Genomic DNA, 24348 nt, shown 5'->3' on the forward strand with positions numbered 1-24348 from the left:
ACTCTCTGCACCGTTCATCAGAAAACTTAGCTGAGTTTTAGTGTTGGAGAGTAGTGAACTACATGTGATAAATCTTGTAGTTAAACTACATTTTGCAGTAATTTGCTGGTAGTTCAACTACATTCATATTTACATAGTGATTCAAGTAGTTCAGTTACTATGTTACTACCATTTTTGTGCAGTTAAATACTGAAACCACAAACAAGTTTGGGCCATAAAAGAAAGGAATGATGTTGTTTTTATTATTTTACCATTGTGTCGCTACCCTGTGAGCACCAACTCTGATTTCTAGTTGAAAACTAGTTGATATTTAGTCTGAATGTCTAAGATCGCTTTTGACCCTTTTTTTAACCAGCTCAGATGCAGCTACGACATCAACATGTCAATAAATACAAGTTTGTTTAATCATTTTGATCATTTGTTCAGTTGAAATAGAGACAATCTTGATTAGTTTGAAGGTATTTCACTGCTAGACAAAATCTGTTCTACACAAAGATGTGATTTCAACAACAACCAAAGGTATATCCACCTGGCAATTTATTTTTCTGGCTTTCAGTTGAAAAATTGTCATTGTTCGTTTCTTAACGGGGGTCCAAAGTGATGAAAGGCTGTTTTTTTTTTTTACACAATGTACACAATTTAAAATGTCACTGTTGCAAATCCTGGTGAATTATCGTTCAGTCTGTTCTCTTTTGAAGCTATTCTGAACGTCTTTTTTCACAGCTGACCACAGTCGTTTTTTAAAAAATTAATGGACATCATATACAAAACCAAAACTGACATTCCTTCACTTTCCCATGAATAGTGGAGTATCTTATATTTTTGTTTTTTGTTTGACCTGTGAACAAGTGGGCAGTTCTACTTTTTGCAATTAATTCAAAATGAGTGGCATTTTTTGTTGGTATGTTTAGTTTTGTAATATATTTTGTTAGAATATAATATCTATTCTAACAATTTTTTTCTCAATTGCTTTATTTATCTAAACTAGATTTCTCCTCAGGGAAGTTTTGCTGCAGTTCAACTTCTTCCACACCTTCTATCAGGATGAAATTTGAACTAGTATTTCCTAGAAAGCAGTACTTTCTACCACCTGTTTCTGTACTCTTAGCATTTGTCGAGAACTAATCCACGTTTAATGGAGTCACTACAAGTTTCCGAGGCTAGGAAAATCACCCCCGCCGTCTGATGAGCACGATGACCCCCGTACATTTCTCGCACAGTTTGCACGGACAACAACGCAAGTAAAGCATTCTTCTCCTCTCATCTGCTGTTCAAATGGAAACCACACTGAGCATAATGCATCATCTGCATTCTACAAGCTGCCACCCTGAAAGACTCCTCTCTGCTCCTCATCTCTGCTCCTTCAAAGGCTGCCGAGCGTGTATTCAAACAGCAGGATACACACTCAGCTAACAAACCTCATTAAGGGCCCATACACACTTTCTCAATGCTAACACTAGCTGTCACACATCCCCTCTTAATGCACACACTGGTGGCCACACTGACCGCGACAAAGCATCTTTACAGAGCTAATTAGAAGGGTCCCCCTCTCTATTTGAAACTCATCTGAATAGGAGGGGAGATGATAATGAGGAGGGGAGAAAGAGATGGAGAAGGAGGGACTGGAGGCAGGAGAAAAAGAGGGAGAAGGAGTCGGTGCAAGGAGGAGAAAGAGAGGAGAGGATGCTCGCTAATATACTCAAAGAGATAGCAGGCGTGTCTTTCATAGTGTGGAATTAAAGCGAGGAGCCAGAGCAGGCAGGGGGAACCAAATTAGTGTGACACCGCTCTGATGCAAGCTACGGCGGGGAGCGGGGAGGGAACAGAGTGCTGCACCGATGTGATTGGTGTGCCAGTATCTAGAGGGAGATAGAGGGAAGGAATGGGTGTGACACCAGCCAGTAAAAAGAGCAGCTGCTGACATGGACAGCGTCTCAGAAAGCTGCATGAGAAACGCTGCTCTTAAACATGCGATTACTGCAAAATACAAAAGGTGGAACAATGAGATACAGTTGAAGCAAATAAATTAAATAAATGCGTGACGGCTTTGTCTTTCTTTGCCTTTTCTCTCATGCTAGTTATTGTTGCGAAGCTGATAAAGGAGATGGCAATCAGTGTCTGAAACATCACCGTTTGCTTTTCAGCTCCTTGCTCTCTGTATTTAGAGAAGGACACAAGGTCACACTGAGAGTTCAGCTCCAAAACATTCCTCCACAGTTGCCATATCTTCCTCCAACCCTCCTCCGTTTCATGTTTAAATTTTTCTTTTGTGTGTCCCTGAGCCAAGCTGTGTGTGTGTGCGTGCATGTGTTTGTGTCGTGTGTGTGTGTGTGTGTGTGCACACAGACAATGCCAAGTTGACAGTTAGGGTCTCGGCTCAAGCACAAGGCCAAGTTTGTCCCCACAGACGGAGTGAATGGACACATCAACAATGGCAGAAGTAAAATGTCGCACTGTGAATCTACATATAGGACAAAAAGCAAATAAACTACCATCACTGCCACATTATTACTGAAAAATAAGATTTGAAGCTCAGCAAACGTCATGTTCAGAGTCTATTTAAAACATTTAAACACAGACTTTACATGCTTGTGTTTAAATGTTTAAACAGATTCAATGAATATGTTGAGAAACCACAGAGCAGATCCACCAGAGCATCTTCAAATGGCAAAAAAAGTTTCATTATGTAAAACATCTTTTTGCTCAGGCGCTTTTTTTTTTCTGTGAAAAGAGCAAAGTCTTGCAACTCGCTATTGGGGTCGCAATTTTTTTTTTTGCATTTTCTTTAAAGCTACTGCGAGAAACTTTTCTATTTTGTTGAATTTGGAGGCCCCTGTGGACAAAAGCGGTAGTATTTCCACCGTCATAAAAAATAATTAGAATAAGAATCTTTTCCTGCTCCTTTTTACCTGGTTACCAAACTACTCAAGGCTTGTTTCATCTGATTTTAAGAGAATCTGACCCAGTGGCAGGCATGAAGAACAATATATAGAAATAGCCAATCTTTTAACTTTTAATAATAATTAATGCAAAACACAGTTTTTTCTCCTTTTAAGTTTCCTTAATCAACATTGGTCCGCCAAACAAAATACTGTTGCATGAGGTGCAATTACTGCTATTTCTAGACTATCGACTACATTTTTAATTGGTTAAATTCGTGACAGCGACTAATAATTAATCAATAACATCCCTACTCACTACCTGACCACTTGAAATCTGCTGCAAATTTTTAAGACCACTTTTAACGACAAACGTATTCATGCCTAGTTTTTAAATGTTATATCTTTAAATTTGTGCTTTATTTTATTTATTTATTTTTTTGCTGCACTCAGTTTGTACTTAGCTTTATGATATTTAGTTCTACTCAGTTTACCATAATTTTACCTCACTGTTTTAATCCCTCATTTTCATAAAAGCCCTTCAAGGGGCAGGATTTGCATATTAGCATTCACTATCAAGGCTCAACAATAAGGATTGCCCTCTTGCCCGGGGCAAGTAAAATACCATGTCGGGCAAGTAAATCCAGCAACTCACTTGCCGGACCGAGCAAGTGGTAAAAAAGAATTAAACTATTAAGCTATTTTGATTTCATGCAAAAAGTGGCAGAAAATGCTATCAAATATGTAAATTTCATGTTTGTTTTCATATTAAAATAAATATCTTCACTGGTAAAACAAGACATTTAAAGACGTCATCTCTGACAAAAACGAGGATGTTCAGTTTTCACTATTTTCCACAGATTAAATATGAAAATCACTTTCAGTCTTTCTTGTTATTTAAACCACTAATAAATAAAGAATTTTTACAGAGGCAAGTAAAAATTTACTGTGGCAAGTAAATTTCTTAACGTCTTACCCAACTGGGCAAGTGAAAACAAACAAACAAACAAACAAAAAAAAAACATTAACATTGAACCCTGCACTTTAAACACTATGATACTTGCATCAGATGGCTGTTTTCAGCTTATCTAAGTATAATGTATCTGTCCCTATCAAATAAACCACAAACAAATGAATTAATAAGTGCTGTTTTTTAAAAAGATCTCAAAAATTGTTTCATCTTAGCATTAAAAAACAAACAATTAGTATGATTCAATAATTGAGAAATTACACTATTTTTAAGTGATTATTTTTAAATGTAATAAGAACAGAATACACTGTGAAAACTATTACAAAAAGCAAAAAAAGAAACAAAGAAAAATGAAAAAAAGAATCACAGTCCAGGCTCTTTTCCATCCTCAACTAAATTTTAAGTTCAAGTTGAAGTTATGACCTAATTGTTGTCCCGTCGAGCCCAGTGGCCCCTGAGGAGAGTGCAAAGCATTCTGGGAGAGAATAGCAGGTGTCCCCGTGTCACAGAGCTTCCCAGACAGCTTGTTAATTTGCACAACTTTTTACACACACATCTCTGCCTCTCTATCTGCGTGTGCATGCGTGTGTATGTATGTGTGTGTATATATTAGCGATGGGACTTGACCCTAGCGAGCTGCGGCAGTGTTTCGCGTCTTGCTGGGCGTGGGAAAAAGACGGGACCCCTTTTCACAGCTGCCTCGGACGAGGCCTGGGCTGCCGGGGGCCCCCTGTACCCCCTCTTACACACACCCCCCCGGTTCCCCCTCTTGTCCGACTCCCCCCCCTCCTCCTTCCATCCCATTCAGGCTCCGGCCTACTTGCTTTCAAAAGCGGGACCCCCTTCCCAGCCCTTCATAAATACATCTCATTATTCAAGCCCTAGTTTGCATAGGGATTCCAAAGAGATCTCCACTCTGCTCGTGAGGCCTGAAGCCCCTCAGCCTTTTGGACCGCACAAGTGCAAATTTCGACTTAGTAATCTCCCTGTGTTAATATTTGTTTTAAAACGATGTGTGCACGCTTGCAAAACTATTCCACCGAAATTCCAACTGTCTTAAAAATCTCTTTTTTGATGCACCTCCTTTTTCGGAATTTCTCTTTTCTTTTCTGGAAATGTGCAAAATCTGAAGAAACAAACACCGGTGAAAAGAGAGTTTAGCATGACTATTAGCAAGCGCTTTGCTAGTCTGTATTCCATCTGCCACCGGCTATTGTACAGTGCCTCACACACGCACACACACTCTTCAACCCCTCTACAACACCCCCCCCCACCTCCACCCCACCCCCCATTCGCTGCAATGCATTACTGCAGAGATTTATCTCCTATCAGCCTGTATAATACTGAGGTTATAATTTACATCCACTTTAGAAAACAGCAGCACAGGCCCGCTCCTTGCATATGCTAATATAAAGCTTGGGAAAATCTGGGCGACTCAAAGAACTCCATACTAAATTTGAATAACTGAGCTTTATATTGAGCCTCAAGGTTGTGGAACCATGAAGATTTGACCTTGCTAACAATGTGTACTTATTGTTTAATTCCTAACGCTGGGACTATTTAAAGGAGGAATTGGAGGGAACGTACTGACAACCTTAAAGCGAGGGGTGTTTTTCTGTTTTCGATTATTTCTTAGGAGCCTTAAAATTGGGAATTTTAATTTCAATCAAGATCTCAGCGTACTGATCGGCTTATAATAGGTGTCTTTCGCAATTTATAGTATTTTCAAGCGTTTTTGACTATAAACGCTGCCGTCGCTAAATTATGCACATGCTACCTTTATTCAAATTGATACTCTGCTCACAATAATCACGAGATTTTTGGACGACGAGGGGTGGGGTGGCTCGTCGAGGCATTAGGGCCGAAAAGGACAGAGCCACCCAAACACTCTTTCCACATGAGCAGGTCCAAACCTCGCCCGCGCTCTCTCCTAACGGGATAAAGAACCGCAGCAAAGATTACACGGCCACCTCCCCTGCACCTACCACACACTCTACCTGACAAATAGGATCATAGTGTTTAAAGGGATAAAACGCTGAATGTATGAGAATGAAAGAGAGAGAGGTGTGTGTGTGTGTGTCTGCTCCGTGTGTGTGTGTGTGAGGAGGATGGGGGGTGATGTACAATGTAAAAAATGTTAATACTTCAAAGGAATGATGGAATTCAACATGGAGGTCTTACTTCACTCGCTCAAATCACACCGTTTACACTCTGTGTTGCTGTAGGCTACAGTCTATTGCAGCCCCACACTGTTATGTATATATTCTGATATATACACGAATGATATAAAACTGACATTTACACTGTGCGCAAATAAAACTGGCAGTAAATGTCCCTCTTAATGCCCCCTTTTTCGTTTGAATACGACGGGGAGGATTTACAGCGCTGCACATTTTTAAAAATCGATGCAAAAAATACAAAATCCTCAATATTTCAAAATTCAGGCTCGGTCTATCATTTTCACACCCACACACACACGCACACACACACACACACACACACAGCCAAGTCCATCCTCAGAGCTCCTTACAAAATATGAACAACAATCAAGCACTAGCAAAGCTGCACCGTCGCTCTGCTAAAACAAAACTATCTGCAAGCCTCCAGCATCTTCAAGTTTGACCTGTTAACTCTACTGACTTATTATTAAACACAAAATGCCGCGTGTGCATTTGGAAACATGGTGGGTTGTTGCTCATATGACAAGTGAAGCACTTCTCTACTCGCATTGCATTCTTTTTGGTTGAGCCGAAGACTCGGCTAAAATGAGCCTCTGGTAGAGATAATGTACTTTTTACGAGTATCGTCTGAGTGAAATATGCCAATATTCGTACTCGGAGCGGGGAACTGTTCATTTAAGCCTGAAACTGACATAGGTTGATCAGAAGTTGCTATTTTTTATTATTATTTATTATTATTATTATCTATTACGTAAGCCTGGAGGGGATCATGCAATCACTTGCCCGTGTGTGTGCGTGATCAGCGGACCTGAAGCTTTTCTGTTGCTAATCTCGCATATTACGAGACTGATCAGCCTAATTTTTTGTGTACACTGATGACAGCGTGCACCTCAGTGATTCACAATTTTTGAAAAACCTTGAAAAAAAAAAAACACTTGCGGCCCGAGACATTAGGTTTTTGGGTCATCCCATTATTGCGAATGCGATATCTGAAGAACGTCTTGAGGGAATTTTTTAAACTTTGACTCAAGAACAAACTGATGACAGTTTGGTGGTCAAAGGTCAAAGGTCACTGTGACCTCATGTCCGTCCCACTCTCGAAAACGCAACATCTCAGAAATTCCTGGAGGGAGTTTCTTCGAATTTGGCACAAATATCCATCTGGACTCAAGAATGAGCTGATTAAAGTTCAGTGGTCAAAGGTCAAAGGTCACTGTGACCTCATGAAACATAACTCAAGAATTCATACGCTCACAAAATATCTCACAAATAGGATGCTATCAGTGCTTGAGAGTAAATTCTAACATGTAACTAGTTACATGTAATTATTTTTTTTAGTAAAATAAATGTAATTGTAATCTGTTACATTTACTGACCAAAAATATGTAATTACATTACAGTTATATTCAAAATGTTGGTGATTCACATATTTTGTTTGGGTTACCTGACTCTACTGAGTGAACTTTAGTTAGAAAACTATTTACAGAACATCTTCTGAATCGAGCTTCTCAGTGTTTTTTTTTAATTTTTTTTATCACGTGTAAGAGAATTCTGATTAATTTTTTATAAACTTGAATGGAAAAAAATCCAGTGAATCAATGAACAGAAAACATGCAGTATTAGCTACTCACTGAGAATTTTCCTCATACAGATATTGCCAAATTTTATTCCAGTGATACACATCATTTTAAGTACATTCTCGAAATCAGATGCTACTCAGCCGAGTACTCGCTCAACCCTCTCTCTCTTATTCTCGTGCAAAAACATCCCTCTGCATGAGGCTGTCCTGTAGTTTTTAAATAAACAATAAATATAGCAACTTTTTTTAAAGCAAAAACTTGCTCTGTAAATAGTTCTCTTACTCTTGAGATCAAAAATATTGATCTGATGCTTAAATCCACGGCTGTTCTGTAAATAGTTTTCTAATAAATAATAAATACAGTAACTTCTGAATCAACCCGTATCATTTTCAGGCAAAAATCAACAGCTTCCAATTAACCCAACACACTTAAGATTAAATTTATGCTCTGCTCATTCCACATACGGATACAGATAATTTAGCTGAGTGAACTGATACAGATACAGATAATGGTCTACTCACTCATCCTTGGTGTTTTTACTTAAAATATTTACCTGCAGGCCAATGGTGGCTTCTCCTCCTGTCTAGTGGCAGTTTGTCTTCAAACTTTAGGGCTGACGTTCTCGCCATTCTCCTATTTAAGACAAAAGAAAAGAGAATCAGTGTTGGAGCTCTCATTTTTAATAAACAACATATTTCAGGAATAAATAAGTGGCAGGGGAGGAAAATATATGAGGGAGGGGGGGGTAAATGCAGCTTTGTTGACCTTGCAGCTAACAGCACTCCACCAAAGTTGTTCTTCTCATTATTTTGCTGCCTTGCAAGGTTAAATATATTTTCTGTTGCATGAACAATAAGTCGAGTTTGATAAAAGTGTTTGTGAAAAGCCAAAATTGTATAAAATGTGACAGAAAAAAAAACACACTAAGTGGGAAACTATACCCCAAAGTAGAGCTTCATCTGGGCAGCATCCCAGTTGCTAAGCTACTAAAATACAGGATTAAACACGAAAAATGTTTGACACAAAATAAAAACAGAGTATAGATTTTAAAAATCATCACTGTGACAGTGGAATCAAACAGAAAGATAGAGATTACATAACCACGTAATATTTTAATCCCTGATTTTCTTTTGTATCACTCTAAGATGGAGGACATGGAGGTCAAATTGTGTATCTACTGGCTTAAACTGTGCACCGGCTCTCACATGCAAACATCAACAACACACACACACACACACACACACACACACACACACAGTCACACACCATCCAAGCTCTCTTGTTTAACGGCGCACATCAAATATTGTCAGTCATGGTCTAAATAGAGCATGCTGGGACTTCAGGGATATTCAGTCATCTCCAAGGCTTGCTGATTCTGCTCTAAGAATAGATCAAACTCTGAGCCGATGTCCTATTTTGTTCTTATCTAGCAGGCAAACACAAAAATAATCCACCCAGCGAACACACAAATGTGAACATATCTGCCATGTCTAACTCAGATTCAGCTCCAGTGATGAAAGCGTGTTTGGAAAGGCTGAAGACGGTCGTGTGCACGGCCCAGTCTCTTTTACACCGAGGCTGGGCTGCAACAAGGATTCATTTTTTAACCCCAATTAAATAATAGTTTAACTTCCATTTATGTCCCACCAAACTTTTAAACTAAGAGTTATATCTAAACACCTTTTTAAACCCTAATGTTTAGTCTTCCATCTGAACTTAGATTTCTGCTGCACCAAAACTTTGAATTCAGATTTAAACTTTGGTACAGTATTAACTCCAAACTTACACTTCAGGAGGTTTAACTTTTAAAATGGCTGTCTTTTTGAGATGTTTGAGAAAAATAATGATCTGCTAACCCATCGTGAGTAGGCTACCTAGGCTGACCAACTTTTTAGCTAGCTAGCAAAAAACCGAACATTTTTTCTATATTAGCTAGCTAGCTAGCGAATAATACAACTAAAATATAACTATAACATAACTTTTTAGCTAGCTAATAAAGAATATAACATTCTCTTTTTCTTTTGCTAACTTTTTAGCTAGCTAGCAAACAACAGAACATTTTTTCTATATTAGCTAGCTAGCGAATTATACAACTAACAAAATAACAATTTAATTATACATAATTATTTAGCAGGCTATTAAAGAATATAACATTCTCCTTTTCTTTTGCTAACTTTTTAGCTAGCTAGCATACAAATATTTGTTTTTTTTTAACTAGCTAGTAATGAAAATATAACATTTCCTCTCACTTTCAGCTAGCTAGCATACAATGTAGCATTTTGTTAAGCATTAGAGGGCAGAGGCGAGGTCCTCACCTTTTTTACAGGCTATTTAGGCCTACTAGGTCCCAAAAGCACCCGAATTTAGTTTTATTCATCTATTTATTTTCATGTAGGTAAAATATAATTTGCTCCTTTTAGTAGGAGAGTTCAATATCGTATTGTTCAGAATTTATTAATAAAAGCAATATTGATAAAACAAGTGATAATGACAATATTATGACTTGCTGACAGAATGACATCACACTGTTACACACAGCAACAACAAGCGTGGCCAGAAGCGAAAGTAACGTTGCTACAGGCTCCACAGTGGACAAGTTTAGTTTCAAAAAGGGGAGCAACTTCAATAGTGCAGAAGTGACTTGGCACAAAAAAGAGAGCAGAAAATCCTGCAAGAAGAGTTGTGAGTCCTACACCAGATATTTTTCAGTATTTTTCTATATCACCAAGAATATCGTTATTGCAGAATACCCTGAAATATCGTGATATTATAGTATCACCTGTCCCTATCCTGCAGGGTCTGGTTGGGTATCAAGAATCCAAACAACCCACAGATATCAGGCGTATTACACGCAGTAGTCCAGCCCTATTCTCTCTGCTCAGGCTTCATCTTGCACCAAGTGATGTACATGTGCATCCAATTATACATCACACTCCTAATGTCAAGTTAATTACAGCCAGGGGACATCACTTAGCCTACACCACTCATAAAGGAAATACACTCAGTATCAGAGGAGTCAGCCAGTCTGCACTTGCAGCTCATACAAATTCATACAGAGTAATTATCGGCTCTAAATGAAGGCTATTCCAACTTCTCGGCCTGTACAGAAATCACCATAAACCAACATGTGAGATCTTAGGAAGCGATCTGATGCTGCTGCTGCTGCTGCTGCTGCCAACACCGTCACGTGACTCTTGCCTCGACCAATCGCGTGAGAGCTTTAACTATTTCTGTCTAACCCCTCAAGATATTAATGTTATAACACCCACACAGTTATGACAACTACACAGCAGCACGCACTGTGGGTTTTGAGTGTGTTTCTCCACATGCAACATGTCCTAAAGTTGATCGATTTATTGATCATCAATAGGCCCCAGCAGCATCACCGCGATGATGCCCCAAAACACGAGCCCCTAAAAGCAGCAACATTCACGCCCTCACAGACACGCAGGTGCCAACACCTCTCCACAAGAGGTGGACAGCCGGCACTAAAATCACCCCCAAACAGCACCACCACTCCTCCTCATCCTCATGCAGCCGCGGCGTGCAGCCTCCCTCAGCATCCGACCCTCCTGCATCCTCCTCCCGCTGCTGCTCCGGCATCATCATCATCCTCCTCCTCCTCCTCCTCCTCCTCCTCCTCCATGCCGAGCGAGAGAAGAGAGAGGACCCCCCCGGCTCCGAAGTGCTCGGCGTCAGTTCGTACTTTCGGTTCTCTAGCTTTATGAAATTAAAACTCATACAGCTAGATAACCAAAGACACAAACTAACCCGTCGTCTCTTAAAGGGGCCGCCTCTCCGGTTACAAACAGAAAGAGAAGAAGAAGAAGATAGAGAGCAGGAGAGAGCCTGCCTGTGGTCACATTGCACTGAGAGCCCCTCTCACACACACACACACACACACACACACACACACACACATAGACAGAGAGAAAGAGAGAGAGCAGCAACAAAGCTGCTCAGCAAAATCAAAGCTTTAATATAATAAATAAATATCTATATATTGATCTTTACATGGAGGTGAAATTCAGCTAAAACACACAGGCTGCATTGGATCCCATGACACACACTTACATCTACACACACTCACACACACGTTGATTGAAATACTACAGGCCAACCATCGAATTCAGCTCTGCTTTACTAGCATCACCACATTTATAGGGCTGCGACTAATGATTATTTTCATTATCGATTAATCAAGAAGTTGTTTGGGCCATAGATTGTCAGAAAATTGTGAAAAATGTCTCCAAAAGACCAAGGCGACGTCCTCAAATGTCTTGTTTTGTCCACAGCCCCAAAATATTCAGTTTACTGTCAAGAAACCAAAAAATATTCACATCTAAGAGGCTGAAATTCTAGAATGTGGACATTTATTAAAAGAATAAAGACTCAAAACAATTCATTGATGATCCAAATAGTTGGCGATTAATTTAATAGTTGCTAACTAATCGATTAATCGACTGATCGCTGCAGCTACAGGTAAAGTTATAAATTGGAAAGCATAGTTTAGGGCTGCAACTTGTTTTCATTATCGATTAATCTGCTGATCGTTTTCTTGTCTAGTCAATTAGTTTGGTCCAAGAAATGTCAGAAAATGTGTGTCGGTGTCTCCAAAAGTCCAAGGTGATGTCCTCAGATGTCTTGTTTTGTCCCAAATACCCAAAGATATTCAGTTTAATGTCTTAGAAGACTAAAGAAACCAGAAAATTTTCACATTTAAGAAGCTGAAATCAGATAATTTTTACACTTTTTCTTTAAATAAAATGGCTCAGATCTATTATAAAACTACTTGGCAATTAACTGCTATATAATAATCGATTAATCAACTAATCATTGCAGCTCTATTAAACACAGTGTTGCACAAAGCAGAAAGCATACTGCACAAGTATCACCATGACGACTTTTGTGCTTTAACAACATCTCATTTTGCAAAGCATCTCAAGTGCATACAATTATATGCTTCTGCAACCGTTCAGTAGTAACTAAACATCATTTTTCGGAGTCAGACTTCTCTTTTTGTCAAAACTTGAGCCAATGTTCTCCTGCACCAGGCCTGAGAAGCAAAGTTCCCATCAAACAGCTTCAATTTTGTAGCCTCAACAATGTCACAAATAGTTTAAATGTCTGGGAAGCACAAAGGCGCCTGCAACAATCACCGTGATGTGGTTATAAAATACACAACAGCCCTGTTAAAGAGAAATTATGGCTGTTCCCAGATCAACTATACCAGTCATGTAGGCTAAAGCCAGCAGCATCCCACTTACTTGCACATCAGGCTAACTCCACTCCACTCCAGCCAATATCCTCCAACCAATTTCAATTCCGCCGAAATTTCAGTATTTTCAACAGACTCTGGACTGATCGCATCCGATGAGACCAAATAAAAGAAAGAACGGAGCATTACGGCTACAAAGTGTCCTATCTCGCTCTCTGTAGACTCGCATGTGCCCTATCCCTCACACACGCGAGCTGCGACTGACAAGTGCAGAGAGTCCACACGGCGAGAGGAGAGAGAGAGAGACAGAGAGGGGAGAAACTCCGCCTCACAGAGAGGGAGGGGGTGAAGGAGGGAGGGAGGGAGAGAGAGAGAGAGAGAGAGAGAGAGAGGCGGGAATCTGAAATCATTAAAGCCGATTTGGAAATGAACGCAGGTGTGTGTCAATCAGGAGTTTATTCCCTCAATTATCTTCATTAGTAAAATGCAGAGAGGTGCGTGCGTAAAAATGTGCCAAAAAGCAAATGGAGATCAGTGGCGCAAACGGAGCTGCAGGTCAAACAGGACATTTTGAGAGAGAGCAATTGCTGTATTTATGAGAAATTAATTAAAACTTTTAATTTATTTCTAGACGAGACCTGCATATTTACAGACGCCTTCTCTCTCTCTCTCTCTCTCTCTCTCTCTCTCTCTCTCTCTCTCTCTCCTTTTTTAAAATTAAATATGCTTTTGTAATCCCGTGTAATAGACGGACAAACTTCACACAATCCCTTTAATTCTCAGCAATATTCTGCAGCAACAAATAATCTTCAAAGCCCTTCTTTTGATTAGAGCAGAACTGTTGTTAGTAACTATTAGCCATAAATAAAAGTTAATTTCCATTTATTATAGGCGATACAGTGTTGCTTATATTTATATCTTTTTTTAAATTATTATTTATTTATATGCAAAAAGGACTTAGGTGCAATACCCTGCATACTGTCACTCTTACTCTCAGTTATATATATATATATATAGTTGTTTTGTACTATATGCAGAGTGACTGGCAAAAAGTGCAATACCCTGTGCACACCTGTCACTCCTACTCTTGTGCAAATCCTCATTTTAATGTTTTTATAGTTTTACTATTATGTTACTATAGATAAGCATAGTTTTTTTTCTAATTCATCTTTTTTTTTTTATTTAAATCAGTCTATCTTAACTTAGTGGTCTTATTGCTGAGCTGACCTCTTCTTCTCGTCTCACACATTTCATACTGCTGACCCTGTTAACCTGTGACCAATAAAACCGAACTTGAACTTGACTTCTTTCAGATAATTTAAAGCCCAAACAAAAAGAAAAAGCAAGATACCACAACTCTTAAAAAAGATGAAAGTTAATTAAGATATCTGCTCAGTCAGCTCTTTCTGCCCTGCACACGTTATAAAAAGCCAAACATGTGACAGATAAAATACATTTAATGGGAACAGTAGCGAAATAAGGGCAGTTTTCTGCCCTACATTCACACTACTGGTTCGTGTAACCTGATTATGGCTGATAAGGATTATTTCCCTACGATTGTGACATTATTATACTAATTATATTTATAATAATAAAAAATATTTGGCTTTTTAGAACATCTAAACAAAACCTTTAAGAAAAACACCGTTTCCTGAATGCAGAGACTCCATAAAAGAAGAGAAAATGTACCAAGAGCTTTTGTTTTTTAAATTCTATAAATATATCTATAAACTGACTTTTCTTGCAGCGAGCAGAGGAATTCAGGGTTTCCGTCCTTGGTGCAGAAAAGGCCCACGCCTGGCCAAACCCTGATAGCATATTCAGGCAATATGCAGCCTTATCGATAGTGATATTATGATATGAGTGATAATCTGGGCTGAGGAGATGAGATAGTGCGCGCGATAACAATCACAGCCTGCGATAAAAGAAGAAGAAGCCAGTGCCAGCAGAGACACGAACCCGAAGAGCAAGTTGCAATCTTAAAGTTTGAAAGGATATTTAAAATCTGTGTGTGTGTGTGTGTGTGTGTGTGTGTGTGTGTGTGTGTGTGTGTGTGTGTGTGTGTGTATGTGTGTGTGTAGGTAAACCAATAAAAGAGGGAGCTACACTCTCAGTCCGGGTTTCTTCCAAACGAAGCTTGCATCAGATAGCAGTTACATATCTGATTATTGCGCATGGGCAATCTGTTAGTATCATGGGGGTGCAGCTCTGCTGTCAGCAGGCTGCAGCACACACACACACACACACACACACACACACACACACGCATACACACACACAGGTCCTACAGGCTCTACTGTATGAGTCCTGTTCTACTGAGCATCATTTATAAGCAGATGTGATCAGCTGTGGCCTCTGCTGCCGTCAGCCTGTAATTGAACCTGGACCACATCGTGCTACAGTCTGCTCGGTTTAAGAAGAGCGGGAAGGCCCACACTCTTCTTTAAAAATCAAAAAATCATTGTTGTTACATTAGCGTGAGAGCGGTGCTCATTTTGATTGGATGGACAATCCTCATAGCTCCTGAGCATGCGCGACCAGGGCGTTAGAGTACACGTACATCCCTGTATTGTATGGACAAGTACTAAGATCTTTTACTTAAGTAAAAGTACTACTACCACAGAGTAAAAATACTCTGTTACAAGTAAAAGTACCCATTTCAAAAATACATAAAGTATACTTCAAGTACCAACAGTAAAAGTACTCATTGTGCAGCATTATGCACTGTATTACTGGATTGTAGTGATGCATCCGTGTGTTAATCTCTTAAATGTTGCAGCTGGTAAAGATGGAGCTAATTTCAGTTACCTCATACACTGCTGGGTAGATTAATCTATAATAATACATCATGTTTTAGTAGTTTATTTATATTTTGTAAAAAATACTGCATTCAAAATCTTACTTAAAAGTATGGAAGTATCATAATTAAAATATTTAAATTAATTTAGGGGAGTAAAACATACAATACTGCCTTGTAAAATTTAGTGGAGTACAAGCTTTAAGTAAAATGTGATGGAAATACTCAAGTAAAGTAGACTTAGCTCAGAATTGTATATATAGCCGACAGTACTAAATGTTCCTGCAACTTGTCACATGCAGTAAAAAAAAAAAAATTTATACAGAAATTTAGTGGATGAAACTTATATTTCTCCCAGACCTAATGTGAGTTTGCATGTTTTATTTATTCAAGTTATTTAAACTTAAAATGTCTAGTATTTATTTTAAGAACAATTCAGAGCTCATAAACATGAAATCCTCGAAGCTGAAGTCTTTGAGTTGATCAGTTCAGTCAACTCATTAAATTTAGGTTTGTTTAAAGAAACATGATCAGCATATTAGCTGTTACTATCTTGAGCGTTTTCTCAAATGCAACTGAATTAATATCAAGTCTAACAAGAAAAGTTTGTCTAGACTCATTATAAATTACCTCAACTTGTCTTTTCAAATGCACTCAAGTCAAAATTTTGACTCAGCCTGGACGTAAACTTTTTAAAGTTAAAACAAACAGATTTTTTTTTTTTTTTTTTTTTTTTTTACAGTGCATACGCTCATAATCAGACTCATTAAAAGACTATTAAAATATAAAATATAGGACATTAGACTTAATTTTTCACACATTTTGTCTTCTGCAATTGATGCATTTATTGTTTTTTATCCATTAAAGAAAATCTTGGCACTCCAGAGCAGCGCAAACATAAAACACCTTGGAATACTTTTAATTTTTTAGTAAAATTAAAACTGCTTTGCACCGGTGGAAAGTACATTTATTCAAGTACTGCACCTAAGTACAATTTTACAGTACTTGTACTTCACATTAATACCACTTGACTGTACACCTTTACCATACTACAGTAGTTCATTTAAAAGGGAATCTTGTACTTTTTACAACAACACATAATTCATTTATGAAATATAATACTTTTTTTTTATATAGATTAAACCTCCCAAGAGTAGTAGCACTTTCTTTTAATTTAGGTCCAAGTTTACAATTTCACATGAATATAAATAAGTAAAGACATGAGCTGTTGAACTAACGGCTGTGTGGAAAAAAAAATATTAAACTCACATTAATTTAATTTCTGGAGATAAACTGCAATCAAATGTACTGTACTGTTAGAAAAATCTGTTTCTTTCGTGTGTGTGTGTGTGTGTGTGTGTGTGTGTCCTCAGATGGATTTTCCCACAAACAAGTGACAGGGAAAATTTAACCCCCCCACCCCCTTCTTTCTCACCCCCCCCCCAAAAAAAAAAAAAAAAAAAAGAGAAAGAAGTCAACATCAAGTTCAACAACGTGCCGGAGAGAAACATTTACATGACAATCAGGTCTGGGATCCTCGAGGTGCCCCCACCCTGCACACCAGAGTCTGGCGTCAGCCCCCCCCCGCTACACTTTCCCAGGCTCACAACAATATCTCCCTGCTGAACTCTGCACTGCAGCGCTGCCTGGGGCCTCCGCCTCCTCCTCCTCCTCCTCCTCTACCTCCTCCTCCTCCACCACCACCTCCTCCTCCTTCTTCTTCTCCACTACTACATGAATACTTCTCACATGAGCACATGGCAGCGAGGAGCCTCATTAAATATTCCTGAGTTTGCATCAACTTTAATGGAGGCTAATTGACATTCTTGCCTGCATGAGGAGGAGAATTAGACTACAGTTTGTTGAGATTTGTCTGATAATTTAAAATGAGTCAAGAGGCCTTATTGCAATTTACAGTACTTTTAAAATATGATATAGTTTTACAATAATATTCAAGTTAGAATTTGCTTGCAGTTCTGATCTGATATTTGCACTGATATTTGCTAGAATAAACTGATAATTTAGAGGGATTTTTAGGCTTTAAGCTTTGATATAATTGTTAGTTTTTCTTATCTTCTCTAGTGAGGTAACACACACCAAAATATGTCCTTCACTTATTCAGTTAGAGATATTATAAAATAGGAAACTGTAAAATTAAAACATTTCGATATACAGATACAGTAAACCAAGGATGCTGCTTCATATTTACTTATTCTTGTTTTTATACCTTCATTCATGTTTTATCCTGTATTTTGTCTGTTGCTGCTGGTCTCTGGGAATCATCAAAAATATCGTTGCATATCCACAATTATAAAAGTGTCTCATGTCTTATGTTATAAATAACTAAAGACAAATTAACGTGCACCACGTTGCACCTGTATTCATGCCAAAATATACTTACAATTTACTTGATTACAATCCAAAAAATTAGGTCCATTTAGAGTCTCTGGCTTTTGAAAAATACATCATTTAAATAATTATGATTTGTCCCAAAACACGTCCTTTTACGCACTCCATCCAGATGAACTGGGCTCGATATTCAGAGAGGAGAGAGAGAGATCTACCCCTGTCCTGCGTGGCCAAAGAGCACCGTACCGCCTGTTACTGGAGGCTGTTCTCCTTCAGATCTATAATAAATTTTACCTGCTGCATTAACGCAAAGAAACTTGTCATATTTTTGTGTAAAAATCCTCTCTTACCGGATAAAAAGCGGGTCAGACAGACGGGAGTGTGAGAGGAGCAGCGGCTGCAGACAGCGAGAGAGAGGCGAGAGGGAGGATGATGATGATGATGGTGATGATGATGAGGTGGAGGAGGTAGAGGAGGAGGAGGATGAGGAGGAGGGAACAGAGCCGGCTCAGGGGCCTATCAAATTTGGCAAACGGGCCCGATGATTTTTGGGGGGAATAAACGGGAATATAAAACACTCTGCAAGCTTTTATTTTGAAATCAGACGCGATAAAATCCTGCTGCTATACGAGACTTATCAGACCCACAAATATGTGAATGTTCAATAAAAAGTGTTTTTTAAAAAAGTATAACATTGAGGTCAGCATTATAGACAAATAACCATTAATTTAATACCTATATTTAATATTTTCTCAGTTAGAAAAAAAACAACTTTTTTGTACTTTTTAAATTCTAAATCTTACAGAACTCAAACTTGTCTGTTATTACCTCATACGTAATGTACAATTTGATATATCGATCCACATAATTTTTATACGCATTTCTACGGGACATACCATTCTTCAAGGATGAGCTGTTGCCCACCTTTATTCAGGATCAATCGCTCCAATCACTCTCAATATTCCTATTCACAAATCGATACATTCAAAGTAAAGAAAGACTAAAAATCGCAGACTATTGTTGGGTCGTTTCAGGATTATTTATGGGACAAAGATTCTACAGGCTGTGATAAAAATAATCCAAGAAGGCACTACATGATATACTGTATGTGGCTACTTTACAATAGTGCATGCTGGGTATTTATTTACAGCCTGTTTATGATCGACCTGTAACTGACAAACCTGATATTTGGAATAATAAATGCGGCAGACATTATTGGCTGCTGCTCACATGCAAACAGACAAGGAGCCCCAGGAGCAGGAGGAATGAAATTTAACGGGTTGGATCTTAAAATAAATAAATAAATAAACAAACAAACAAAAAAAACACGACGAGCAGCTGCAAACCTCGATTTTTTAAAAGGCACATGAAGAAATGCAGTGTTCACAGTAAAAGGCTCCTGCTGCTACAGGAGGAAACAGCGACACACTTTGGTGAGAAGGAGACAGGATCGCCTCGTCAAAGCTGTTTACTGTAGAGACAATATAATTTGGTTTTCTAAGATATTTATGGCTTAAAGCTTGTATGTGTTTGCACAGAGATAAAAAAGAAAAGAAAAGAAAAAGAAATAAAAGAAAGTGAGAAACCTAAAACTCATTCTGGTGCAGTAGACTAAGTAGTCTAACCTACACGTTACATGAAAACGTATTATATTCAGGAATTTAATAGACAATCATCTTCATGTCATACAATTTTATATTTAAGTAAGAAAATGTTTCTTATTTAGTTTGTAGACCATTATGAAAATAAAGGCTTAAAGAAATTAAAACCACAATCAGAAAGCAGCTTTACTGTATTTGTATGAAGACTGAGGGAGAAATGTGTCAGATAAATTTACATTATGTAACATTAAAACAGTTTTATATATTATATATTAAATATTTTATTTTAGTTTTTATCAGACAAGTTAACCTGTTGAAAGTGACACTGAAATAAAAGGTTGAAAGGTTGAAAGACTCACTTGAACAAAGGTAGAAATACTTTACAATACCAATGTTATGTATTATTATTATTATTATTATTATTATTATTATTACAACAGATCATGAACATCCAACACAGGCTGGTAAAATCTAGATAGTAAGATGATTTTTAAATCACACAGCTACTGTAGAAAATAATGTATTTCTAATCTTCCTCCTAATTATTTAGAACAGGAATATTATCAGTCTACAGTAGATTTTATAATAGTATAATATTATATTATAATATAATAATTTAAAAAAGGAATCGTTTGAATTATGTTTTAAATTATTTTTTTTTCTTTTTCAGTGTCTGTTAGGCTGACATATTATTTTACATTCATCATATTCTTTTTTTTTTAAGGTAATTTTGAAAAGTAGAATTTAGTATTATTACCAAATGTCCCAGTTTCTTTAATAAAATCTGAACTGTCACACTTTGACATGTTTGTCTGATTGAAATCACTCTACCTGTAAAATTTTACATCGAAATCATCATTCCAGTCATTCAGCTGACTTTGTTAATTAAAAACTGTTAAATACTTTATGAATTATTATTTGATGTATCTTCAACTTTTTGTTGACTGAAAATAATTATTTTTATAATAATCTGTGAAATTTCTTGTTACGTTTTGTAGCAGATATCATTACAAAATCTACATGTTCTGATTCATTTTGCATTTCGAGTTTATTACAAATGTTCTCCAGATCGTATCCTACAACAGCTTTTATTTTGAAGAAAGAAATTAAAGCTGACAGTGTGTTGCATATGTTCCCTAAAACACTTGTAGGTTCATTTATAATAAATTTTGAATCCACTGATCTTGGTCGTTTTTTTCTGTATATTTATGAAGTTTCAGGATGGTGAAATAATTTACTTTCTGAGCTTTTTTTTTAAAAAATGGTAAAATAACTAATAATAAAAAATAACTCTCACTCACAATGAAACAAAGCAGAAAAGATCTGCAGATATTTTATGTTCCAACTTTTAAATATGTGAGATAAATTTGAAGGTTGTTCTAAAACACTAATGTGAACTATTATCTAAAATTAGACACTTTAATCAAGCAAATATTGAGAAACAAATTCAATTTTCGCTCATCATTATCGTTGTAAATTTGATAGTTTTTTCTTTTTTTTTTTTTCAAATTTCATCTATTTTTTGAAATAAAGGTCACAAAAGACAGAGACATAGACAGAGATATATAAATGTTTTACTTCTTTATGTTCATATGGGCCGTGTTTCTTTTATAAACTGTCTGTAGTATTTGTATTTGTTAATGTTTCATGTTTAAACTCACAGCCTTTACATTAGACCCAATGCATTCAGCAAGACGTAGCATTTAGGATCAAATCTGGCCTGTATGAGAAGAATTTGATTAAACCTTCTAAGAAATACTTGTGGATATGTTATTTACAAAATATTATCTTTATATAATTTGAATTCCAGCATCATGTTACAAGCATTTGACCATTAAAATGTTGTTTGTGCATCTTTTATAACTGGCTTGTAGGTTAGTTAAGTGCAATTAAATTAGTTAACAGTTTAATTCAGTCAATAAAATTGCACTGCTGGATTTTTAATGACAGAGATAGGAACTTAAATACAAAATTAAGAATAGATTAATAAAATATTTCTGTATACAGGCCATACAGTTTATAATTTACATTAATTAAATATAGGCTAATTTTAAAAGAAGGCATTTATATGCTCTATTACAACACACAGTTTCTCAAATTTGTGCAAAGGCAATACTGAGAGGTATAGTAAAAAATAAAAATAAAAAGTTATGGCCTGAGACCAAAATTGTCACATTTACACTGTAAATTAATACTTTCAACAAATATACAAGAATAAACAGTCTTAATGCCACGTGTGTTTTCTAAGCATCATGTAGATCTAGTTTATCTGCATGAGATCGTTGGTGGTGAACAAAATTATAACTTGAAGACACACAAGAGTCTTTTTTTTAAATTATTATTCTCACTGGCCAGTTTACTTCTATCCAGTGATCACTTAAATATACGAATTTCAGTAAAAAAAGAATTGCCTAATTTAAAAAAAAGGTTTGGTTAGGAGTGCTTCCTGGACTCAAACTAAGTTTGTTTAAAGTGCTCTGTGCAGGGATACATGTGTATTTAAAAAAAACACAAAAAGCTCCACGGCTTCACTTTTAAAATAATTCACACGCGTTTATTTTCCCTGCAATGATCTTCAAAACTTTTTGAAGGACCTTTTTAAGGTCCAACATGACCGTGTCTTGACAATAATATATATTTTCAGTGGTTTTAAAAGAGCCGTGAAGGGTTTTTTTTTTTGTGATTTTTTATAGAAATTAAATATAATTTATTTGACAAGGAGGAAATGTCGTTCTTAATTGATGCAAACAAAAAGTAATTATGGTAAAAAAAACTTTTTAAAAAATATGCAGCCTGTGTGAAAACTGCCCGCATAATAAAACTTTCAAACTTTTCGACAAGGGCACTACTGAAGCCAAGAAGTTTTTAACTGCTTACGAAACGTCTCAGTTTAGTTTTGATATCTCTCTATGACCTACATAAACGAACGTGACCATCAACGAGAAGACTATTTCTACTGTCATTTTTTCGATCCTGGCTTTAAAATTTTCCAAAGTCACACGTTAGCCAGTAAAAGGGAAGCAGGAGGAGATTTTATGCAGATAATAACAATTGTTAGTGATCATTATTATTTTTGACGACCGTTTTGTAGTTATTACAGTGCATATTTGCCTACAGGAGCCTCCAAAATCAACACAATACGAAAGTTCCTTAGTTTAACTTTGTTCTGCCAAACAACACACAGAAAAACAGCCATTTTGTTTGCAACATTAACATCATTTTTTTTTTTCATTTGCATTAGAGAGGAGTGACGCTGCAGAATAAACAGTTTAAAGTGTAAACTCAGAATAAGGAGAATAAAGTTCTTACCGCTGCAGGCTGCTCAGACCTGTTAGTTCCTCCTCTGTGTGTCTGCTGTGAAAGAGGGAGAGCAGCTCGAGCCCGGTGCCTTAATTTGAGGCAGGCTGGGTTTTATGATAATCAGAGCTGACACCGACCTGTGCGCCATCAATAGACGAGGGCACCCTCCGCCCCGCGTTCCCACGAGCCGCATTCCTGCGGTCAAGTTCAAGCTCAAAGCGCGCGCGACAGAGAGACAGCATTACCATGCGAGGCGTGCCGCGTGGCTAATTCCAAAAAGGCGCGCGCTCCCCGCCGTGGGAGAGTTCGTCACCTCCGATTCAAAACCAGCAGATAGAGAGAGAGAGAGAGAGAGAGAGAGAGAGAGAGAGAGAGAGAGAGAGAGAGAGATGGATAGATGGGCCTCTGTGGGGACACTGTGAAACAAACAGCCAAAAAGACCCTGCTGTTGTCAATTCTATTAAAAAGGTAAACAAGTAAATAAATATTAAAAAACATTCCAATTTAATTTTTAAAATGTCTCCTCAAACGAAAAATTAAAAGTGTTCATTAAACTGCTCATCCTGTCTCCTTTTGTGTCTCTATTAAATTTATTAGTCTGTCTTTTTCTTTTATTAACCAGGGCCCAACCGCTACTGGATTTTTGGGGCTGATGCAGGTATAATAAGGGAGTAAAAACATTTTGACATCATATATCAGCCAATATTCTTTACACAGAACACACAAGTTTTGCAATTAAACTTTCACTTATGTTTTAATAATAAACAGCTATATAAAAAACACAAATAGAGTAAAATATATGGTCAAATACTGAGGTAGAATCTGTAGGGGAAAAAAGTACATGGCTGTCATATAGTTTACACATTTTGCATTGATCCTGAGCGTCCTGAACACACCAAAAAAATAAAGAGAAAATAAGGAAATACAGGCAGACGCAGCCACAACCACACACTTCTGGTTCTAGTGGGTCACACATCATGATTGAAAGGGTTTATATTTGTGTAAATCAATACATGAGTCTTTTAGGAAATATTGCATATTATGTCTTTAAGAAGAATGATCAATACTACCAATAAAGCTTAACAAACAAAAACAATCTGCATTATATTGTGATAAAACAAGCCACATTCATATACTGTTACTGACACAGCTGTGACATAGCCTATGTGTGTTCTTAAAATGGCCATTAAATGTGGTGAAAAAGTTAAGAATGATTTAGTTAAAGGGACAGATCACCCACTAATTAAAAATTAATATTTTTGCTCTGGCCTGCAGGGTTATTTATACATCTATACTCTTCTGGTGTGAGTTGCCTGGTTTTGGAGATGTCGGCTGTAGAGATGTTCTCATGCCTTCTCTCAATATAATGAGTCTAGATGACACATGACCTGTGCTGGTCAAAGCACCAAAACAAAACAAACAAACATTTGAAAACTTCTAAACCAGTGTCTCTTTCCAAAAAGCACGACCCAGT

At 37.2% G+C, this 24348-nt stretch overlaps 1 long non-coding RNA gene across 3 annotated transcripts in view; it reads right to left on the reverse strand.

Moving 5' to 3' along the window:
• The window catches only part of LOC146317547 (uncharacterized), a 46313-nt gene extending 23293 nt beyond the window's left edge, over positions 1-23020 (reverse strand). Inside the window, exons 1-2 of one of the 3 annotated variants that reach the window (XR_014771701.1) lie at positions 22884-23020; positions 8163-8242 (exon numbers count right to left, since the gene is read on the reverse strand). This is a non-coding gene — a long non-coding RNA (uncharacterized LOC146317547). Of the gene's footprint in view, positions 1-8162; positions 8243-12876; positions 13160-18323; positions 18416-22883 lie in introns of those variants that run through there. The other 2 variants (XR_014771703.1, XR_014771702.1) reach the window with 2 other exon arrangements.
• Positions 23021-24348: the final 1328 nt, after the last annotated feature.

The sequence above is a fragment of the Lutjanus erythropterus genome, chromosome 12 (assembly GCF_056507025.1).
Source record: "Lutjanus erythropterus isolate fLutEry1 chromosome 12, fLutEry1.hap2, whole genome shotgun sequence".
Taxonomy (NCBI): domain Eukaryota; kingdom Metazoa; phylum Chordata; class Actinopteri; order Lutjaniformes; family Lutjanidae; genus Lutjanus; species Lutjanus erythropterus.